Source organism: Eumetopias jubatus, unplaced genomic scaffold (genome assembly GCF_037043125.1).
Source record: "Eumetopias jubatus isolate StellerSeaLion01/CBP00866 unplaced genomic scaffold, mEumJub1_p1.0 scaffold_1, whole genome shotgun sequence".
Taxonomy (NCBI): Eukaryota; Metazoa; Chordata; class Mammalia; order Carnivora; family Otariidae; genus Eumetopias; species Eumetopias jubatus.
Window position 1 is genome coordinate 150411919 of NW_028274807.1, and position 23533 is coordinate 150435451.

General features: G+C 41.7%; 1 protein-coding gene and 1 long non-coding RNA gene across 9 annotated transcripts in view; one reads left to right on the plus strand and one right to left on the minus strand.

Moving 5' to 3' along the window:
- LOC114212295 (uncharacterized) overlaps positions 1 to 22245 on the minus strand; it is a 47828-nt gene extending 25583 nt beyond the window's left edge. The window contains exon 1 of one of the 2 annotated variants that reach the window (XR_003609933.2): positions 21928 to 22245. This is a non-coding gene — a long non-coding RNA (uncharacterized LOC114212295). The remainder of the gene's footprint in view (positions 1 to 21927) is intronic. The other variant, XR_003609932.2, reaches the window with a different exon arrangement.
- A 12-nt stretch (positions 22246 to 22257) lies between these two features.
- LRRFIP2 (LRR binding FLII interacting protein 2) overlaps positions 22258 to 23533 on the plus strand; it is a 107570-nt gene continuing 106294 nt past the window's right edge. For 2 of the 7 annotated variants that reach the window (XM_088026756.1, XM_028107126.1), the window contains exon 1: positions 22262 to 22543. The gene's annotated coding sequence lies outside the window, so the exon portion shown is untranslated. Of the gene's footprint in view, positions 22544 to 23533 lie in introns of all 7 variants that reach the window. The other 5 variants (XM_028107130.2, XM_028107129.2, XM_088026764.1 and 2 more) reach the window with 4 other exon arrangements.

Sequence of the window (23533 nt, forward strand, 5' to 3'; positions counted from 1 at the left end):
CAGTCACTGATGGAGCCAAGATTTAGACCCAGGCAGACTGACTCAGGAGTCTGTTCTATCCTTTGACAATCACCACCTCCTTATATTCTCCCCTCCTCCATAGGTCTTATTTCTCATCATAGAGGTTCCCAACTTTTTGCTGCCTCAACCTACCAGACAGGTGATATTGCCCAGCATGACCGGCTTCCTTGGCCCATCCCCAATTACTAATATGTGCAGTCCAACTCTGCTGGCTGGCTCTCCCTCCATCTGCAGCTCTCACTGATTATGGCCCAGAAGTGTGTCCCACAGCATCGTAGGAACCTCTGCTGTAGAAGAAAGATGAGTAGGAAATTTCCCACACTAGCCCCACCCCAATCTCCTACCTGATTTCTCATACTTTCTCCCCTGAAGTCTGCCCTTGAACCAGGCCAAGCAGAGTTCTTGAGAGGCTTTGCTGATACTGTCCTTCTCACCTGGAGTATGTCCCCTATCCTTTCCAGCTGTATTTGTCAGCTCACATCCCACATTTTCTAGGAACCTTTCTGTACAAGGTAGGGTTCTCAGGGTGCCAGCAATAGAAACTGACCCTAAAAGACCTTATTGGAATGATATTGGAAAGCTCACAGAATATATAGAATCCGACCTGGCAGGCCCCTGAAAGAAGAGGAATTTAGGTTCCTGAGGAGTCCAGGTAGCAGGAATTAATGGGTGGTCCTTTTAGGGAGCTTCAGGATAGATTTTTCCACCCTATGTTCCTGTGCTCTGGATTCAAATTCCTGGAAGAAAGAGCATAAATGGCCTGGTGTGTCACTTGGCCACAGCACTTTAATTGACAATCCCATCAAAACTGTGTGCAATGGATTGGGGGCAGTTTTGGGGGAGGGGGGATAACCAAAGTGCTACAACCAGAAGGGGGAAGGGAGGCCAGGCAGGTCAGACATGAGGACCACAGCCTTTTCTTCCTTCTCTCGAGACTTAGACCCACACTGCTGTCTTCTCTTGGGATGGCCTCTTGCCTGCCTGTCTTGCCTACAGTTGTCACTTAAATTATGTGCAGCGAAATCACCATCAGGGCCATCATTATTCTTGTGTCAGAAGCACACTTGTTGCCTTCCTCCAAATCTGTAAACCTCTTGGAGCCAAGAGCTGAGGCTCCTAATTCCATATGTTTGCTCAAAGCCCCACTATTGCTCAGGTATCAGCTGGGTGATCTGCTGCGTATTGGGTGGAAGCACAGGACACCAAGGAGGGCTCCAAGTAAATAGGAAGCTTTCCCTGGGGGACTCCTGTACCCCCAAAATATACCTATTCCCAGGTAAGAGCAACTAGTTCAAGAAGTTCTGGGGGTATTTTTATAAATTATGTTCAGTTCAAGGCAGCTTCCACCAGATCAGGCTCCTCTAGACGTCTGCCATGGTTAGATGTGCTTCTGAAACTGTCCCAGTCGTTGAATCTTCTTTTATGTTCTTTTTTACTCACTTAGTCTTTTATTTAAAGCCCTTATGAGAACCACTGGCTTTCCCTTTGCTAACCTGTAGTTTGGGGGAAGAGACTGGCCAGGGATTCAGGATATGTTCATCCAGGGCCCACTCTGCCACTAACTGCTTCACTCGTTGTCTGTTCATTCGTTCAACAAATAAGCTATTCAGAACCTACTATGTGCCAGGCACTGTTCAAGGCACTGCTGGGGATGCAGTAGCGACCAAAGAGACCAAGTTCCTACCCTGCTGGAGCTTATATCCACACATCTGGGTCTCCATTTCCTGGAGGTGGGAGGCCTTCATCAACTCTCATGGCTTCTTCAGAACTATCATTCTAGAATTATATAAAGGGAAGACAATTTTCTATATCTTGTTCAAGGCAAAGGGGTATTCAAATTACCCGAAGAGGTAAAACAGGGTGGTGGTGTTTCCAAATCTGGATGAAAAGATGGAGAAAGGGATACCTGGGTGGCTCAGTTGGTTAAGTGTCTGCCTTCAGCTCAGTTCATGGTCCTCCCAGGGTCCTAGGATCAAGTCCCACATCAGGCTCCCTGCTCAGCAGGGAGTCTGCTTCTCCCTCTACCCTTCCCCTCTGCTCATGATCTCTTTCTGTCTCTCAAATGAATAAATAAAATCTTAAAAAAAAGGAAAGATGGAGAAAGACAGACAGACAGAGACACAGAGACTAAATAGTAAAAGCTCCACAGAAGTTTATTCAGTGGCATATCCCCAGCCCCTACAACAATGCCTGACACCTAATGAATGTTTAATAAATATCTCTTCAGTGGATGAATCACATGGGAAAAACAAAAAGGGTGGTTGGGAGGGAAAATTTCCTCACCGTGACCTTAGGCCCTTACATATACCTCTCTCCCTCTTTCCTGTCTTGGGAATCCTGCTCCTTCAAAGCAGTGCTTTCTGTAACTCCCCCACCTCCTCAGACATTTGGAGCCAAGCAGTGTCCAGGCCTGGGGGTTCAGAATTACACTGTGGACTCTGCTTCTGCTCCTTCTCCATGATTCTAAGAGGCTCTGACTCATCATTGCCCATAACCTGGGGCTTTCCCTCTTCTGATGGAAAACCTCCCTCTCTTAATCTTCCTGTTCCTTCCTCAGAGAGGACAATGTTCACTTCCTGGGCACAGAACATGATCTTCCTTAATGGGTTTGGGCTTAAGGTCACAGATTTGTGTGCACACAGAAATAAGCCAGGCAGGTAATGCGACAGACAATAGGGAATGCTGGGGACTGTGGCAAACTGTGGCCAAAATCAGACTTTGAAAAAGTACTGTGTGGACAAAAAGAACCTTCTCTGCAGACACTCTAAGACCAGTGGACCCTCATTTATGGCCTCTACCAGTCAGTAAGAGGAAGCTAGAGAGACTTGTCAACTTCCCACTTGTCACTCTACACCAAGTCCCCTCCTAAGACCACAGGACTGTCAGTCTGAATGGAGCGACGGGAGAGGAGGACACACTCCCTGGAAAATAGAATGTATGTTAATATCTTAAACTATCATTCTGCTAGATCCACATTTGGCTCCAGTAGCAACTTGTCTTGGGCCAAACTACTGAAAATTGCTGTAGAGGTGCAAATAGCGGCTCCGACAAAAACTGCCTTTGACTATTGAGAGGGGGGCGTCTGGGGGGCGCCTGGGTGGCTCAGATGGTTAAGCGTCTGCCTTACGCCCAGGGTCATGATCCCAGGGTCATGATCCCAGGGTCCTGGGATCGAGCCCCACATCGGGCTCCTGGCTCAGAGGGGAGCCTGCTTCTCCCTCTCCCTCTGCCTCTCTCCCTGCTCGTGCTCTCTCTCTCTCTCTGTATCTCTTTGTCTCAAATGAATAAATAAAATCTTTAAAAAAAAAAGAGAGAGGGGGGCGCCTGGGTCAGAAGGATCAATTTTCTGATGAATCAGTGAACAATTCTGAGTGGAACTAATCAGGCTTGTGTTGTGTCACCCTTTCTTTATAACCCATAGCTTAGTGATCTGAACTCTGATTCCCCCTGCCCCACCTCCTCCTCCTGCCTCCCTAACGTGTGTGCAAACACCCTGCATATGCTTGGCACATACATGTGCAGACGGAGAATGTAGAAAAGTATGTTGGAGGGATCAGAAGTGTCCGAGAGATGCTAGAGCCTCCTGGACAGGATTGGGACAAAGAGAGATGCAAGAGGATGATGTCCAGTGGAAGGAATTTAACTTTTCCTGCCTCCAGGGAATCCAGAAGGTCTCAGGGAAGTATAGTCCTGGGTAACAAATTAGCTCCTTAGGAAGGCAAATTCCTGGAGGATTACAGGATGGGGAGCGTGCCCAGCAGCACTTCTAGTTACTGATGCCAAGAGAATAGGAAGGGTAATCAATTATTTTTTTCCCTCAGGATTCCAACTGATGTTATCCCACAAAACATTGGGTCAGATTTCCAAGGCCATGTTAGGTCAGGCCTGGATTACCCATCATATTAGTTAAGGTGGTACTGGTTTCAGGGCAGAGAAATGGACTTTGGCTGACTTAAACAAAAAGGGGGATTATCAGAAAGCTCCTGGGGGCTTTTATGAAATCAAAGGAAAGCTGAATAACTGCAGCTCAGCAAGGGAAGGACTGGAGCTCTAGGAGTTCATGGTTGTGCTGACATTGATATGATTATTTCAGCCTGCCTAGGCTCTCTGGCTCTTCAGGGGAAGAAAATCTTATGGGCCCTGTGAATTAGGTCAGGTTCCCTACAAGCAGAGGGACTGTGGTGCAAGTGATTTTTGTGGGGAGTGCTCTTAGCAGAAACCTACAAAACAGTGAGGGAAGCAGGATGGGGCAGGAGCTAGTCTAGTCTCAGCCTGATCTTACAGTGGGATCTGCAGAGTTATCCCATCTTGAAGCAAGGGAGTGTGCCTTTTGCATCCCTATGTCCATCAGTTATTGGCTGTGGGCATAGTTTCTCAAACATTTTTGGGCAAGGCTATTCAAGAGAAGGGGGTAGCTGTAAGCCACTAGCAGCCAACATTCACAGCAGTTGGGGGTTGGTGCACTGCCCTCCCAAGGGGATCTGGGATCTAGGCAGAGCACCAACTGTATCCACACATGGCACCCAGCTTGGGTAAGGTGTCCACCCAAGAGCAATCAGCCATAGAGAGAGAGAGAGAGAGAGAGAGGCCAAAACCTGAGATCTAGACAGGGCAGCAGGGGCTGTTTCCAGAGGTAAGTGAACGGAAGAGTGAAGGGCAGTCATGCCAAATGGTGTCCAGCATATCTACTTGTACCACTTCCACTGAAAATGTCCTTCTGGACAGAGTGCAGAGCTGTGGCCAGCTGGAGAACGTTTGCTTCCCAGGCCCCTAACGTAATTTTCCTTAATGGCTTTAGGCTTGGAGTCACAAATTCCAATGTCAACAGAGATAAGCTAGCTATGTTGTGTCAATTGTGATAGATAATAGGGAGTGGAGACAGTTTACCACAGTCTCTGACACTCTGTATTCCTATCACAATTGTTATTATTGCCTGACCTCTCTTTGTATGCATTTGAATGTATGATCCCAAGCCTAAACCCATTAAGGAGGGTTTATGCTAGGTGCCTAGGTATGAACCTAGAAGTGGAATCTGTAAGGGTATAAATGTGTTGAGCTTTAGTAGACATTGCCAAAGAGTTTCCCAAAATGGTTGTACCGTTTGATACTGCTTTTGATAGTGTATGACAGTTCTAATTGCCCCACATCCTTACCAGCACTTGGTACTGTTTGTCTTATCTCATAGTGATATTAATCTGCATCTCTCTGATGACTAATAAAGTTAAGCACCATTTCATATATCTTTTTTATTGTTTATGGGAATGCTTTATATATTCTGTATATGAGTCCCTTGTCAGATATATAACAAACAATATATAGAGATATGTAGAGCTATATAGACACATATATGCACACAGACACATAGTAGAAGAAGATATATGTAATTTTTATGTAAAAATATATTTGTTATACATAACTTTATATTTAAAAGTAAATATTAACATATTTATATTAAAATATTTATTTGAAATACATTAAATAAAATATTTAATACAAATATATATTTATTTATAATATATAATCAGATATACAATATACTTACATAAAAATCACTCTGTGACTGGCTGCTTTTTAAATATTATCTTAAATAATTTTTTTTTAAGATTTTATTTTTGGGGCACTAGGATGGCTCAGTCAGTTGAGCATCTGACTCTTGGTTTCGGCTCAGGTCATGATCTCAGGGTTCAGGGATGGAGCCCTGGGTAGGGCTCCAGAGTCAGCAGGGAGTCTGCCTTAGTATTCTTTTTCTCTCCCTCCCCCCCACCCCTCCTCCTACTCATGATAGCTCCCTCTCTCTCTAAAATAAATAAATAAACAAATAAATATTTTAAAAAAATAAAGATTTTATTTTTGAATAATCTCTATACCCAATACAGGGCTCAAACTCACAACCCCAAGATCCAGAGTTCCACGTTCAACCAAATGAACCAGCCCCTCTTAAATTATTTTTATGATTTTATTATATTTATTATTATTTTATTATATTATTTAAGGTACCCCTCTTAAATAATTTTTATAATGAAAACAAGAATTTGGGGTGCCTGGCTGGCTCAGCCGGTGGAGCATGGGACTCTGGATCTCAGGGTTGTTGAGTTCAAGCCCCACATTGGATGTAGAGATTACTTAAAAATAAAATCTTAAAAAAAAGAAGCATTTAAATTTAATTTAGTCCAATTTATCAATTTTTTCCTAAATGTTTAGCATTTTGTGTTTCCTATTTAGGATATCTTTGTCCATATCACGGTCATATAGATAATCTCCCATTTTTTTTCTAAAAGTTTTACCACTCTACTTTTCACATTTAGAAAGACAATTTATCTAGAATTTATTTTCTGTGTTTTGAGTTACGAGTTGAGCCCCCAACCCCCATATTGATAGCCAATTACTTAGCACCATTTATGGAAAAGACCATCCTTTCCCAAATAGACTACTGTTGTGCCATATTTGTCAGAATCAGATGATAAAACATGTATGAGTCTATTTTTGGTCTCTCCATTTTCTTTCATTGGCTTATTTGTTTAAACTTATGCCAATATCACACTATCTTAATAACTACAGTGCTATAGTCTTAGTGTGATAACTATAGTGATATATCACTATAGTGCTATTAAGTCTTAGGGTGACTGATTGTCCTGGTTTTCCTAGTACATTCTGCACACATACCTCCCCTTCCATTTGAGATATTATTGACATATAATTGTGTATTGGTTTAAGGTATACAACATAATGATTTGATATATGAAAATTTCTGGGTTCTAAAACTGAAAGTATTGCATCTGACAAAACTCCTCAGTCTCTGGCAAACTGGGATGGTTGGTTATCCTCCTAAGTTCTGATATTTGGTGGCATTGATCCTCCTTTGTTTTTCTTCTTCAAAATTGCCTCAGCTATTCTCCACCCTTTGCATTTCTTTAAAATTTTTAGAATCAGCTTTCCAATTTCCAGGAAAAAGAAAGAAAGAATGAAGGAAAGAATGAAAAAAAGAAAGAAAAAGAAAGAAATCAAGCCTTCTGGGATTTTCATTGGGACTGCCTTAGCCTATAGATAAATTTGAGGAAACTGGCTGCACTTCTTTCATTTATTCCTACATATTTAATGTTTTTTCATGCTATTGCAAATAGTACCATTTTTTAAATTTTTATTTTATTTTTGTTGTTATTGTGTTCCAGTATAGAAATAAAATGAAATTTTGTAGGTTGACCCTCATCCAGTGACTTGACTGAATTCACTTATTAATTATCATGATTTATAGATTCTTTTGGATATTATATGTATACAATCACTTTCTGTAAAAAATGATCCATTTTTTTCTTCCTTTACAAATTGTAGGTTTATTATTTCACTTTCTTGTCTTATTGCACTGGCTGAAAACTCTAGTGCAATGTTGAATAAAAGTGGGGATGGAGACACACAATTATCTTTTAATTTGATCCTATGGAAGATATTGGGTTTTTTTTAAAGATTTTATTTATTTATTTGACAGAGAGAGACACAGCGAGAGAGAGAACACAAGCAAGGGGAGTGGGAGAGGGAGAAGCAGGCTTACCGAGGAGCAGGGAGCCTGATGTGGGGCTTGATCCCAGGACCGTGGGATCATGACCTGAGCCAAAGGCAGACACCCAACGACTGAGCCACCCAGGTGCCCCAGATATTGTTTGTTTTTAAAAATATTTTATTTGTTCATTTGAGAGAGGGAGAGAAGGAGAGAGCATGAGCTGAGGGATAGGGAGGGGCAAAGGGAGAAGGAAAGACTCTCAAGCAGACTCCCTGCTGAGTGTGGGGATTCATCTCGTAACCCTAAGATCATGACCTGAGCCAAAACCAAGAGTCAGATGTGCAACTGACTGAGCCACCCAGGCACCCCAGAAAGCATTGTTCTTTAACTTTAAAAAATAGTGTTTTGAGTGGTGCCTGGGTGGCACAGTGGGTTTAGTGTCCAACTCTTGGTTTCTGCTCAGGTCATGTCTTGGGGTTGGGAGATCAAGGCTCCATGATCCACGTGGAGTCTGCTTGAGATTCTCTTTCCTTCTCCCTCTGCCCCTCACACTTGTGCCCCCCCTCAAATAAATAAATCTTTAAAAAATGTATATTGTTCCAAGGGTAAGAATTTTATGTACAGTGGCCAATGAATAGTTTTATGGCAGGTGGGTCTAACTGTACCCCTCCTTTTGTACAAATAAGTTCAATAAGATGACTTATTCTCACATTCATCCATTTGCTGCTGAAGTTGGGATTAAAGCCCATGTTTCCTGACAAGCTTCCTGTGAGTGCATCTGTTGGTTTTTGTCTGCCTGTAATCCCTACCCCTTTCTTACTTCCTCTTTATTTCTCCATTCCAACCATGTAATTCCAGAAAGACTCCCAATCACGTTACTCTATCTCTTTAGCTCCAGGGTCTTACACCAGGCCCATCAGTTTATTTCTCCCCAAAATTCAAATGGAAGGCTCCTGAAGTCTTGCGGAAATGCCCTGAGAACAGGCACAGGGTCTCTTGCTGTTGCAGACCTGGAGGTCTTCTGATTCCTGTCCTTTCAAAGGTTATAATCTCTAGCTCTCCCATCAACTCTGGAATTGTTCAAGAATCCTCTTTCCAATTGAACTACCTTTTCCCCTTAGCCAGAGTCAGTTTCTACTGTGTATTAATCAGAGAATAGATATACCCCCTATTTTCTTTACTCTGCCAGCAACATGGGGCAAAATGGGAACATGCTTTTAAGGATTTAACGGTATTCCATTTATACTTTATCATATTTTTAATTTCTTCCTAATTGACTGAAAACAGTCATTGTATATTAAAACCATAACTTTGAATTTCTCTTATTGCATATGCATAATTTAAATCCATATATTCCAGGTTTATTTATCCCCGGGAAAGTTAGCAAGTTAGATATTTTATTTTTAAATTTTTGTCCTTTCGACTCCTCTTTTATAAGGATAAGAAAACATTTCTGTAAAGGGCCAGACAGTAAATATTTTGGGCTTGAGTTTAAACCATGAGCCATATGGTCTCTCTCACAACTACTCAACTGCTGTTGCAGCCATGGACAGTACATAAATGAATGAGTATGTCTGTGTTCCAATAAAGGGACACTGACATTTGAATTTCATGTGTCATAAAATATTCTTTTGATTAAAAAAATTCAAAATGTCAAAAACAATTCTTAGTTTACAAGCCATAGAAAAATAGTGGTAGCTAGATCTGTTGCATGAGCTATAGTTGGTCAACTTCTGATCTTTCTCCCAATTGTGATGCATTATTGGACAGGAGAAATATTGACTTATGAAGTTGAGATTATAAAGTAGTATGCATTATTTATGGGATATAGAGCAACTTGTTTGTCTCCTAAATTGATAAGCACATATTCAAGGATATAACTAGAAAGGAGATATATATCTATAAAGGATATAAGTAGATAAGATCTTCCTATTCCCCGGAATTCCTATGTAACATAGGAGAAAGCAGAAAGATCACACTATATACTAAACTTCTCTGTAGTTATTTCTTGACTTTCTAATTTTATAATGTACTAATTAAACATTCATTGTTAACACAAAATCAAAGGAAATAAGGGGCTTTGAGATATAGATCACCTCATCACTTACAGTAATAATGATGCCTTATATTTGTACAGCATTTGATCGTTCACAAAAATTATAGTTCCACATATTATCTTTTCAGATCCTCAAAACAACCCTGGAGGTAGAGAGGCAAGCTATTATTATCCTAATTTCAAGAAGAGCAACCTGCTCAAGATTACACAAGGGACGAGGGAGTGGGAGGAATTTTCTAGTCATACCTCTGAGTCATAGTCAGACTAATTTCCATCAAATATAATGATACAATCATGCAATTCAAGAGCTGGGTAATGAGTAAATCCTGCTTCACCAGTCGATGAACACACAGTGATTCAACATAGGGATGCCTTGGTTTGTCAATGCAAGCCTCACATGTCTAGATCAGTGGGAAATCCAGACCTCCTCTCTCCTCCTTGCTCCACCTCTTTCTCTTGTATATCTGGGAATCACAGCAATCAAAATCATGGCTGATTGTTCTGGGGAAGGTGTTACCCTAGCTGCTGTAGCAGCTGGGAGTCTAGTGTCATTGCTGACTCCAGAGCTTTCCAAAGCTATGCCCTTGGAAAGCAATGCCCTTGTCAACTTCCACTGCTGCCCACAGGATTTGAACATAGTGTCCTTGTAACTAATGAAGCACCAGTCTGAGATAATTACACTCCAACTCAGATCCAAGCTCCAGTGTTGCCAAGACCTTTGGCTACCATTACTTTGATTGCCTATGAATACACAGGCCATCAGAAGGAAGGGACTTGGAGTGTGCTTCCTGTCCTCACTGTGGCTATTATGGAACACTTCCCTTCAGGGGTTCCACAAAAAAGAGAGATGCTCCTTTCCTCAGGATCATACTTTTAGACAATGCATCCACACCAACTGGCTCAGAGATCCTAATATTACAGGTCTTTGGATTCATTTACTCAGTAACTTCCCCAGGGCACAAGTCGGGTATAGAAATAAGCTGCCCTAAAGCCTTTATGTATGTTTGTATGTTAAGTATGTATGGATGGACTGATTGATTTAAATTTAATTTCCAGTTATGGAAAATTTAAAATACACACAAAAATAGAGAATATGGTATTAAACCCCATTTGTCCCTCCTGTACCCATCACTCAGCTTTAACCCTTATCAATTCTTGCTTAATCTTGTTTTCATCTCTCATGCCACTTCCCCCTTCCCTCTGGAATATTTTGAAGGAAATTCTGTAGATTATAGAATTCTGTCCTTATTCAGTATATGACTCTAGTAGACTATTTGCAAAAACACAACCACAGTATCATTATGACAAGGACAAAATTACAAACCCTTAATTAATAATTCCTAAATATCATCTAATAACAGCTTAAAGTCTACAGTCAAATTTCCCAATTGTCTCAAAAATGTCTGTTTATAACTTGTTTGTCAAATCAGGATCCACCTACCTTATTCGGTTGTTAGGTTTCTTAAATCTTTTTTAATTTATTAAGGTAATTGTTTGGTTGGGCGCCTGGGTGGCTCAGTTGGTTAAGCGACTGCCTTTGGCTCAGGTCATGATCCTGGAGTCCCCGGATCGAGTCCCGCATCGGGCTCCCTGCTCGGCAGGGAGTCTGCTTCTCCCTCTGACCCTCTTCCCTCTCGTGCTCTCTATCTCTCATTCTCTCTCTCTCTCAAATAAATAAATAAAATACTTTTAAAAAAAGGTAATTGTTTGGTTGAAGAAATCCCATCATTTGTCCTGTAGAACTTTCCACATTCTGGGTATAGTTGATTGCATCTTCTCTAGTGTTGTTTTGACACTTTCCTATATTGCTCACTCTCCCTTCTCCTCCTCAACTGTTACATTAAGAGGCTTGATTGGATTTAAACTCAAAATATTTGGGGGAGTAGCAAAAATACTTCATAGGTGATTCAATATATTTTGAATGCACCACATCAGATGCATATGATTTATGGTCGTTTGACTCTTAGTGATGTTAAATATTGATCAGTGGCTCCAGGTGTTTTCACTCTACCCATCAATCTTTCATCTAATGTTTTAGCAGCCATTGGTGATTGGTATTTAAGTCAATTTTATTAGGAGATTACAAAATGATCTTTTGTCATTTCTTTTATATTTATCAGCTGGAAATATATTTTTTTTAAGATTTATTTATTTATTTTGAGAGAGAGAGCGCACGCTCATGTGCGTGGAGGTGGGGAGAGGAGAGAGAGAATCTCAAGCAGACTCCGTGCTGAGCACAGAGCCCGACAGGGGGCTTGATCTCAGGACCCTAAGATCACCACCTGAAAATCAAAATCAAGAGTTGGGCACTTAACCGACTGAGCCAACTAGGTAACCCTCAGTTGGAAATATTTTATACAAAGAGGCTTTTTCTTAACAACTCTGGTCACCCTAAAATACAATTTGTACAGGAGAAGCAGAATGTTTGATTCTTCTCCTTTATTTACCAACTGCCATTACCATATAACTTAGCAACTTACTATGGCAACTTCCATGTGACTTGTATATTTTCTTTTCCTAATGTCATCATAAACTTGTGGATTTTAATATCACTGATGTGATAAGTGATCTAAAATATATTCTGTAGGGGCGCCTGGGTGGCTAAGTCAGTTAAGCGGTTGCCTTCAGCTCAGGTCATGGTCACAGGGTCCTGGGATCAAGTCCCTCATCCGGCTCCCTGCTCAGCAGGGAGCCTGCTTCTCCCTCTGCCCCTCCCTCCACTCCTGTGCTCTCTCTCTCAAATAAATAAATAAATAAATAAAATCTTATCAATCAATCAATCAAATCTATCCTGTAGGCAATGGTGAACCAGGCAACTTTCAAATATAAAGCATACCTGACCATGGATCTAAAAATCAAACAGTAAATTTATTGTTTTAGGAGGAATCCTTCCTTATGGAACTAAAAATTAAGATCAAAATCTCCAAACATCCCTAAACTTTTAGTCACAACATTTAACAATGAATATTTCCAGGATTTTATACTTGTTCTCTGATTTTCTTCTTTACTTTCACTCAGTTTATTCGACTTCATATTATGAATGTCTGAGTTATCTGACTGAGGCTAGAGATTCAGTTTCTGGCACGCCTAATGATTTCCATCTTTATTGCATTCAAATTACATTTATAAGACCTACATTTCCTATAACTAGTATTTGGAATTTCATTTTTATAAAATAAGAGCAAATTAACACCCAAATAATTGGCCAGTACTCTGGTAATTGAGCATGAGTGTGTAGACAATGGAGACGAAGCTCAAATGGAAGCATTGACAAATAGTGAGTGCCTGTGTGTGAGTTGAACGTGCTCGTCCGCTGACATACCAAAGCCGGAATTTGATGTGCAAAAGGAGGGTTAGGTGTTTTAGCAGAGTATGCATGAAACTCTATTATCGACTGTGACAGGCTGGACTGTTTGTCAGCTTGCTTGTTATATTGCCACCAGACAGTTAGTTCTGAGAGGGCAGAAGCCACACCTGTATTGTTCATTTACTCCTAGCATCCAGTACATGATTTTTTAAAATGGAAGAAAAAAATGGTGTATGCAAGGCAAGAGAAAAATCTACAATGGTTTTGAGCAGTGAGAGTCATAATTAGATCTATTTTTTAGTTGTACCTTTTGCATATTTTGACTCTGGGGTATGGCATGATACATATATTTATTTATTTATTTATTTATTTTTTAATTTATTTAAAAATTACTTTGAGTAATTACTTTGAATAGAGTACCTTTCATCTAGGAATATCCTGAACAGTAAACAAATCAAATAAAATCACTGGTAGTTCCATTCCTTAAGGTTAACATTTGGGTGTCTATGTCTGTGTGTAATATTAAACAGTATAGGAATCATCTTGAACATATTGTTTAGCAGTGTACTTCTACGTTAAATACATGGCTAATACTATCCTATGTTACCTTTTCCTACGATAGAAATTTTAATGGCTATATTCCATGATCATATCTATTTTTAAAGTAACCAGACCCAAATCCAATTTCCAGACATGAGATTCTGATGAACAGGACCACAGAGCAGTGATTCTGTTGAGAATCGTGCTTGTTAATAACAGCAGGCGATTCCATGGCACATATAGCTCCAGGATGTGAGATTAACTTCAACAACTATTCATTTAGTTCGGTTTGATTTTCTGCCAGTCTTATGACCAACTTGAAGCAGGTCCTAGAACAGAGAATGTTATGTTTGGTGTCCAGGGAAGTAGCAAACTGGAGAAGCCATCCCAAATTCCAGAATAATAGAGAGAGCCAACATTCTCTTTATACCCATGTTATCCATTTTCTGCAGCAAAATTTGAACTAAAAGGATAAAAATGCCATACAGGTCAGGTTAAACATCTTGTGGGGAAAGTAACCTATTAGTGTAGAAAGGAATGGAAATGGTGATACCAAAAAGAAATCGGAAAACTAATCTGTTGATATATTTTGCTTTCAAGCAAAATTTCTACACTGTGTAAATAGGCTTCAAGAAGATAAACTTAAGCTGATTCATTGTCACTTGCTTCTGCAGTGGTTTCTCAGGCATCTTAGCTAGCAGCCACCCTGCCCCCAGGGTACTGAGGGCTAGTAAATATTTTTCAGGCACACTGACAATAGGAAAGAATTGTAGGACAAGAAACCACCTGCAGTACTTAGGTGGGACTATCCTGGAAAGTGATGTGCTGAAAAACTGACCCTTCCAGCTGGTTAACTTTTATATTCATGCATTTATTTACTTTTTGTGACATTCACTCATCAATGACAAGTGAATATATGACAGCCTAAGGATACAGGGGAAATAGTGCAGTATTGTGTATAGAATTGGCAGAGATGTAAAATGAGTGCTGTGGTATTTCTTCTTTCTTTACTTTTTTTTTTTTTTTTTTTTTAGTAATTTCTACATCCAAGGTGGGGTTTGAACTCAGGCCACTCAGGCTTAAGGAAGGGTTGTCTGGGTGGCTCAGTTAAGTGTCTGCCTTTGGCTCAGGTCATGATTCCCGTCAGGCTTCATGCCCAGCGAGGAGTCTGCTTCCGCCCCTCCCCCTGCTCCTTCTCTCACACTCTCTCTCCCAAATAAATAAATTAAAAAAAAAAAAGCTTAAGGAAGAATGCTTTAGGCCTTTGTTATCTGATACAGTATGTATTATTTTCTGACCACCAGTATCCATTTCTTTATTTTGGTGACAGCACCCCATTTTTTCTTCTAGGGAACCACTCCTTTGCTATAGTCCATGTTCTTTGGATGAAACAGCAGTGAAATGTGACTCACGTTTGGCCAATCACAGCATAGAATTTTCCTAGCTACAGTAATTTGTTAAGGGACAGGCAGATAATCTGTGTTGGTTTAATTAGTGAATCCAGGGACTTCTGAGAAGGATCTCTTTCTTGCTGGACTTGGACAAGGATGGATGCAGACTTGAAATTTTGGGGAACCGTCTTGCTACCACATGAAGCCTGAATATAAAGGCAATACGGAGGAGAGCTGAGACTTTTTCACTGTTGCTTTTTTTTAAAAAAAAAGATTTTATTTATTTGAGAGAGAGAATGAGAGAGCACGAGAGGGAAGAGAGTCAGAGGGAGAAGCAGACTCCCTGCTCAGCAGGGATCCTGATGTGGGACTCGATCCCGGGACTCCAGGATCATGGCCTGAGCCGAAGGCAGTCGCTTAACCAACTGAGCCACCAAGGCGCCCTGTTGCTTCTTGTTTTTCAGAAGGCTCTCTCTGATCTGATCTGAAATGGGCATGAGTAGCAGTAGGTTCAAAGTTCTAATTCTACCCTTATTTTCACAGGACAGCTAGAAGTGTTTTATAAGAAAATTGATACTTTATGACAACAAGAGAAATGAAAAAACTGTATTGGAAGAGTTTATTATATAAGCATCATAAAATGTTCTAGGGATATGGCATTGTGGAGTGTATAAAATAAATCTTTTCTCAAGAAATGTATAATCTGCTTGGAAAGACATGAACATTAAAAATGAAACCCTTTAGAACATAAATGAATTGCAAACAGTATGCATATAAATATTCTGCATGGCAATATAAAGTGATATCTGGCAACAAAACCAACCTACAACAAAAGTATGGGTAAAGGGTTTAGGCTAAACTCTGAGTACTTCCATTTAATTCTCAAGGCACTGGTCCTCATATCCCTAATCTTTAGGTAGATTCACACATTTTTATTTCCTGTCTGGACGTTTCCTCTGAATTACTGACTTGTATATTTAATTGCCTATTTAATATCTTTACTTCGATGTCCAAAAAAAGTCTTTTCCTCCAAACTTGCTTGATCTAGACTAGACTGTTTTCCAAATTTCAGTAGATGGCAAGCCCTTCCTTCCAGTTGTTCAGGTCTAAAACCTTACGGGTTGTCTTTTACTTTTCTCTCTTTTTAAAGGTTTTCCTTATTTATTTGAGACAGAAAAAGAGAGAGAGAGTGCATGAGCTGGGGGAGGGCCAGAGGGAAAGGGAGAAGCAGACCCCCGTTGAGCTCGGAGCAGATGTGGGGCTAGATCCCAGGATCCTGAGATCATGACCTGAGCTGAAGTTGGACACTTAACTGAGCCCCAGGGACCCCTACTTTTCTCTTTTTCTTGCATCTTGAACCAATTCCATCAGCAAATCTTAGTGTCTTTATCTTCAAAATGTATTCAGAATCTAACCACTTATCTCCACTGCTGTCTGAATTATTGCAATAGTCTAACTGGTCTTCTTGATCTCATCATTGTCCCCCTAAAGTCTGTTCACAATACAGCAGCTAAAACAGTCTCATTTTATTAGGTAAATTTTCAAATATACGGCAAAGGTGAAAAAATTTTACGTTGCTCCATCTGTATACCCACTAGCTAGATTCTACTATTAGTGGAGCATTCCTGCTTAAGATGACAGATTGTGTAGCTCCTCTGTCCAAAACCCTCAGATAGCTTACCTCATTCAGAAAGGGAAAGGCAGTTTCTTGATAGTCTTCAAGACCTACTATGAGCTGGTCCCTAATTCCATTCTTCCCTGTTGTCTATTACTCTTCAGCCACACTGGTTTCCTGTTGCTACTCAAACATGGCAAGTGCATTTTTGCTTTAGGGTCTTTGCATTTTCTGTCCCTTTGCTTGGGTTGCTCTTCTCTTAGGTATTTGAATGACTTGCCTCTTTCTTTGGATCACTTCATCAGAGGTCTTCTCTGACTCTTCCGAGTATTAGGTGTCATTCAACCATGTTGAATCAAATGAACCTAATATTGTTCTGAGTTTAAAAACAAACGTAAAAAATATCAGGAATTTCATATGGTTCAAGCTAATAAAATAGCACCACCACCCTACCCTTTTATTCTCACCTGGGTTCCAATATTCTTTATAGAGCTTCTCACGATTTTATGTGCTATCATTGTATACTGTCTAGAAGATCCTCAAAGACTGGGGATCTTTGTTTTGTTCAGTGCTGTGTACTCAGCATGCAGACTGGAACTTGGCCTTTAGTGGGCACTCAGGACTTATTTAAAGAATGAATTCTTCAAGTTGAAGCGAGAGTGATCTTTTGGAAACACAAATCTGATGTCACTCCCACTAAAAACTCTTAAATTGGTTTGTATCACTTTTGAAACAAAGACGGGAATCTTTACCAAACCTATAAGACCCTGCCTGATGGATCCTTGCTTAATTCTCCGGACTCATTTCACATTATCTTCCTCATTTCTTTTCAGGCCCTGGGACTCAGCTGATTCCATTATGAAGTCTTTATGTTTTCCCTTTATGATACTTCTGTAACAAGTTCACTCCAAGTCAGTTTTTTTTTTTTAAGATTTTATTTATTTTAGAGAGAGAGCGTATGCAATTGGGGGTGGGGTGGGGTCATGCAAAGGGAGAGAGAGAATCTCAATCTGACTCTGAGCTGGGCACAGAGCCTGATGCTGGACTTGAAACTAGGATCCTGAGATCATGACCTGAGCTGAAATCAAGAGTCAGATGCTCAACTGAGCCACCCAGGTGCCCCACCCTGAGGCAGTTTTAAGTCTTGGCTCAAGGCATCTCTTGTGAGAAGCCATTTCGGACACCCCAGATTAGGTTGAGTTTCATTTCAATGCCCTCATGCACCACCTCCTTACCCTTAGTAATACCTATTTGGATTATAAAGTTGCTTTTGTGTGATAATTTGTCTCCCTTATCAGACTAAGTTTCATAAGAAAACACAGCTTTCTTTTTATTTCCTACTGGATCCCTATCATCTATGAAGTACCTGGCACATAGTAAGAGTTTAATACTCCTTTAAAAAAAATCAATCCTGTTGTGTCCCTGTTACTAGTGTCTAACTGGGTACCTGGTACACAATAGATGAATACCTTTGCTAAACGAGCCATAGTATGAAAGATGTTTGACTACTCGTTTACAATAAATATAATGCAGAAGAGCCATCATTTGATTATCTGTGATTAGGCATTTATACATAATTGATACCTACACCAAATCCCAAATTCCCTCATCAACTTTTCCTCACCACTAAGACTGAAGAAAGTAAGTTACACTTCTTTTCTTTCCTTTGTTTACTCTCTAGTGGAGTAAAGGGTGAGCTGTCTGTCTAGGAAAATCCACATAGAGCCAGAATTAGCCTTAAGTGAGATTTGGCTTCTGAGCCAATAGACCGTGGCATTCTCACTTGGATAGTCAGATATTTAGAAACTTTTTAATTTTTATTTTTTTTTTAAAGATTTTATTTGAGAGAGAGAAAGAGACAGAACACAAGCAGGTGGGGGGAGGCAGAGGGAGAATGAGAAGACTCCCCACTAAGCAGGGAGCCCAACACAGGACTCAATCCCGGGATTTCAGGATCATGACCTGAGCCAAAGGCAGACACTTAACTGAGCCACCCAGGTGCCCCGAAACTTTTTTATTTTTAAAGATTGTACTTATTTATTTATTTAGAGAGAATGAGCAGGGTAAGAGGCAGAGGGAGAAGCAGACTCTCCACTGAGAGAAGAGCCTGACACAGGGCTTGGGTCTCCATCCCATGACCCCAGGACCATGACCTGAGCCGAAGGCAGATGCTTAACTGACTGAGCCACCCAAGTGCCCCTAGAAACATTTTTTCCCCAAATGAAAAGCTTTGCATTATTTTTATTTTTTTGAAGATTTTATTTATTTTTTTATTTACAGAGAGCTGGGGGGGGGGGGCAGAGGGAGAGAGAGAATTCTAAGCAGACTCTGTGCTGAGCTTAACGTGAGGCTCAATCCCATGACCCTGCAATCATGACCAGAGCTGAAATTGAGTCAGACACCCAACTGAGCCACCCAGGTGCCTCTATTTTTCTTTTAATTTTAACAGCAATCTCTTTGAAAACATTTCAGTAGTCAGAGGATATATAAAAACATACACATCACAGGTTATATACATTTACAGGTTTATTAGGGTAGAATGACATGGAACAGTATAAGCAGAAAAAAAGCAGAAATCTTACAAATGACTTCTTTTTACGTGCGCTGAAACAGAAGTTTTTAGTAAACTTGGAATTCCATGAGCACTGTGGCAAGCTTATTGACTTTGTCATTTATTAATTTAGGAAAGGGAGAAGAGCCAAATCAAGTACAATAAAGATGAATTTACAAAATGGTATAAAATGGTAATTTTTGGATATAATGAAACATAAAAAGAAACTAAAAACCTAAAGAAGATAGCAAGATGTTAATTTTCTAGTTTTAATAATGTATTATGGGTATACAAGGTGCTACCAGTGGGGGAACCTGGGTAAAGGGTACATAGAACCTTTCTGTATTATATTTGCAACTTCTTGTGAGTCTATAATTATTTCCAAATAAGTGAAATAAATAAATTAATAAAAAAAGACAGGAGGAAAAATAGTAAAGGGAGATAAGGTATTTTTAGAAAGAGAATTTAAATATACATAGTTGAAGACTTGCTTTGCCAAATTTCCATAGGTTTGTGAGGAGTTAACCAAAATTTTAAAAAATGTGTCCAAGACAGACAGACAGGCACACACTTTACTAATAAAAATATTAGGCTCTGAAAACTGGCATCCTATTTTTAATGTTCAAACTAATGATATTTTCCAGAGACATGTAGAGAGTGAAACATAGTACCATTTCCAAAAAACAACTTAATTTTGCAAAAACCACAAAAATGAGTGTTTGCTCTTGAGAAAGGAAAACTTGTATTTCTTGACATCATCAAAGAAAAACGTGGAAGATCTGATATGAAAGGAACAAAAATGTACAAATCCTACCACTTCATTCCTCAAAACTGTATAAACATTTGCAAGATTTTCCTTCATCCATTAAATGTCCCTAGAGCAGCCAGCCTACACAGACCTGGGGGCATTCACATGTCACGATATTCCATAAAAATCTGGGAACACATATTTTTGGCAGAAAGAAATTACTTGATGTGCAAGGAAAGACTGCTTGTGAAAGAATTCAGAGGGACACATTTAGGCAGGACCCCCTTGCAATGATAAAACGTTAGTGTCATAATTTACCACATTCCTGGGAGCATTCAAAGGACACACGGCATTATGAACTTTTATGAGTAGCTTTTTCAGTGCCAAATAGATGGCAAATATCCTACAGAGGGAGAATTGAAAACCCAGAGAAGCTCCCAAATTGCCTCATCTCACTGTACCTTAAAGCTTATTAAAGTAACATAGAAATCTGCTTGGCTGGACACTTATATTTCCTTCTTAAATATTAGAGCTTAGCAACTCTGTACAAAGTAAAAGGGGAATTAGGGCTAGAAGACCTGAGTTCAAATTCTGACTCTTCCAGCTACTAGTTTTGTTACCTTAGGCTAGTCACAGTCTCTGAATCTCAATGTCTTTGCTCCTAAAATGGGTATAATAATCACCATATCTCAAGGTTGGTCCTAGTACTGAAAGGGATAATATATTTAATTGCCTAGCACAATGCTGTGCAAACAGTAGGTAGCAGTAAGTGTGAGGTCCTTCCCAGTTTTCCCAGAAGACACAACAAAATATTTCTTTCCCTGTTAGTGTGGTATGTGTCAAAACAAATGGCTAAGGGGTAAATAAAAAGGGCAAGAGAATCTAATCCTACTATTATCCAAACAATTGTTCTATTAATTATGCAGTTATATAAACAAATATTTAATAAACATTATTGGATTTACTGGTATTATTCAGGTAATGCATTAGTACCTGAATAGGTCCTCTCTTTTGCAAGTTGGCTTTTTATTTTGACTTTAACTGATTTAGCAAAATAGGCCATCATTCTTTTATTCAGATCATAACAGAGTATATAACCTTTTGGGAAGATTAAAGCACCTCTTTTTTTTTTTAAGATTTTATTTATTTATTTGAGAGACAGCGAGAATGACAGAGAAAGCACAAACGGGATGGAGGGGGAGAGGGAGAGGGAGATGGAGGAAGAGACTCCCCGTTGAGCAGGGAGCCTGACGGGGGTTGATGCCCAGGAGCCTGGGATCATGACCTGACCGGAAGGCAAACACTTAACCAACTGGGCCACCCAGGTGCCCCAAACTCCTCTTGATCCCAGGTAAAAATAATAATTTTAATGTTTACTCATGGGTCTGAGAAAAAGTGACATGGAAAAAGAAATGGTAAAAGGTTAAAGAATTTATCTTTCAAGGCTGATGGTGTAATTCTCCCCCGGAAGCGCCTGTTGACGTTGGTCTCTCTGTCTGGAGACCAACGTTCCCTAACTCATGCCTTGAACCTCCGCTAAAAGAGCCATATTCCCGGGCTCCATCAACTCGAAAGGGTGAGCAACCTTGTGAAATTGCAAGGGTGGACAGCACACAGACTGACCTTAGAAGGCTTTAGAGACAGGTTCTTCACATGGAATCCGTGAGCTTACTCAAGCAGGTTCTGGAACCTGTAGTCTCTAAGATTGTGGCTAAGTGTATTTCGTGCCTTTTCCCCCAGGAAGCTGCTCAACTATCACTTCCCTCCTCTAGGTTGGTTCTCTAGCCATCCTATCTTGAAAAAGGGGTCTCGCCCACACAATCTCTCACATCATTCTTATGTATTTCCTGTACAGCCTTACCACAATCTGTCATTACCTTGTCTGTCTGCTTAAATCCCTCTACCCCACTAGAAGGTAAGCTTCCCAAAGAGCTGGGCCCTGGCCTTTCTCCAGCGCCTTGAACCTGCTGAGTCTCGAGAGACACTTCTGGAATGAATGACACCTCCGTGTCTAGCAGATATTTAATGGCCTCTACATCCTTCCATCCACCCCACCCCCCAACCCCGCCGCATTTTTCTCCGGAAATCATTTTAAAATCACGCGTTTTCATTTTGGAAATAAGGCTTTTCGCGTTGCCATTACACCCACTCGCTCTCGCACACTCGTTCTCTACAGTCGGAACCGCCGCCCCGGCCCACTTACCCAAGCCCACCAGGCCGGACAGTTTAGGGGCGACCAGGGCAGGTGCAGCCGCGAGCGGGCGCCCGCCTCATTTCACCTTCCGGGCTCCCGGTCCTCCGCCCACCGGGGTCGCACCCAGCCACCCTCCCTCCAGCGCGGCGCCGGCAGCTCGTAGTGGTGGCGCACTGCGGCGGAAGCACCGCTCCCGTAACGGCGCGCAGCTGGCTGCGGGAGAGCCAGTCGTGCTCCGCCAGGCCGGGATCCTGCCAGTCCCGCAGCGCGCGCCGCCGCAGCCGCAACTGCTTCCGGGTGAGCGGGTCACCGACCCTGTGGCCCCGCCCCTCCTTCGCCTCCGTCGCCAGCCGCTCGGGCTGCGGCTCCTCCCGGGGGCCGGTTCCGCTGTCTCTGCCTCAGCCACCGCGCCGCGGGGCCACCGGCGTGACTAACTGACCGGCCTCGGGTGCCGGGAGCCGCCGCGTCCAGCCCGGCCTCCCTGGCCGGGAGCCTGGGACCCAGGTCGCCGTCCGCGCCCCTCGCCCTCCGCTCCTCGCTTTTCGCCCGGCCGGCTCCCGGCGGCCGACCCGCGCCCCGGCCCTTCCCGGGCGGCGCCACAGCCACAGCCCGCGCCCAGGGACAGGTAAGGGCCGTCCCTCCCGCCGTCCCGGGGCCCCCTTCCCGGCCTCTACAGCCCGTGCGACCGGCGCCGCCGCTGATCCCTGGTGGGGGACGGGCTTCCCTGCGGGCTCTCGGGTCGGGGTCGCCCCCCGCCTACCGCGTTCGCCGGCAGCACGCCTGATTTCTAACGCGCACCCTCCGTCTGTGCCAGGGGAAGGGGTTACTCCCATTGTGGGAGAAATTACATTGGGCCGCTGTCCCTGTGCCTCGGTGCTCGAGGCTCCTTCTCTCCCCCGGCGCGGCACTCCCTCGCTTCTGTCCCTGGACCGGCACCCCAGCGAACGGTGTCAGGCCGGTGGAGGGCGTAGCATTTTTATGGGATTTTTTTTTCTTCCTTGACCCGAACTGAAGCGCGGGCATAACAGGCGCTTGCTAGGAGTGTCGGGGTTTATGCTTGACTAATATGGGTGTTATTCACACCCAGATTGTTAAATTATACAGCTCCAGTCGGGCCTGCTTCTCTTGCCTGTGGATATCCAGCAGGAAGCAGGCGGACATAAGGGAACGCACCTCTTTTCCTTTCTTAGAGGGAAAAAGTTCAAGTGTTTGCTCTACTTTTCCACCGTGGGAGATACAAATATTAGGCTGCTGAGACACGGCTAGGGAAATATTGTATCCTAAACTTTAACTGTTTGTAGCTCATTTTCTTTGAGTTTACATTTAATGACTCAGCACTTCTCCGGTAAACAGAAAAACTGTAGAGTAGGTTAATTGACTAGGAGATAATGTGTAAGAATAACTAAGTAGCCACTAATTTTTTATGTTATCGCAATGGGAAGAGAACGTGGATGCAATGAATGGAACCAGAGAGATGGTGAACAGGTACGGGTGGGCGAGTTCATAATATAAAATAACATTTTTTTCAAGATAACATTTTATATGGGGATGAATCTATATATAAAGGTGCAATTGTTGGAGAATGCAGTGTTGCAGATAAGAGTTAGTTGGCAGA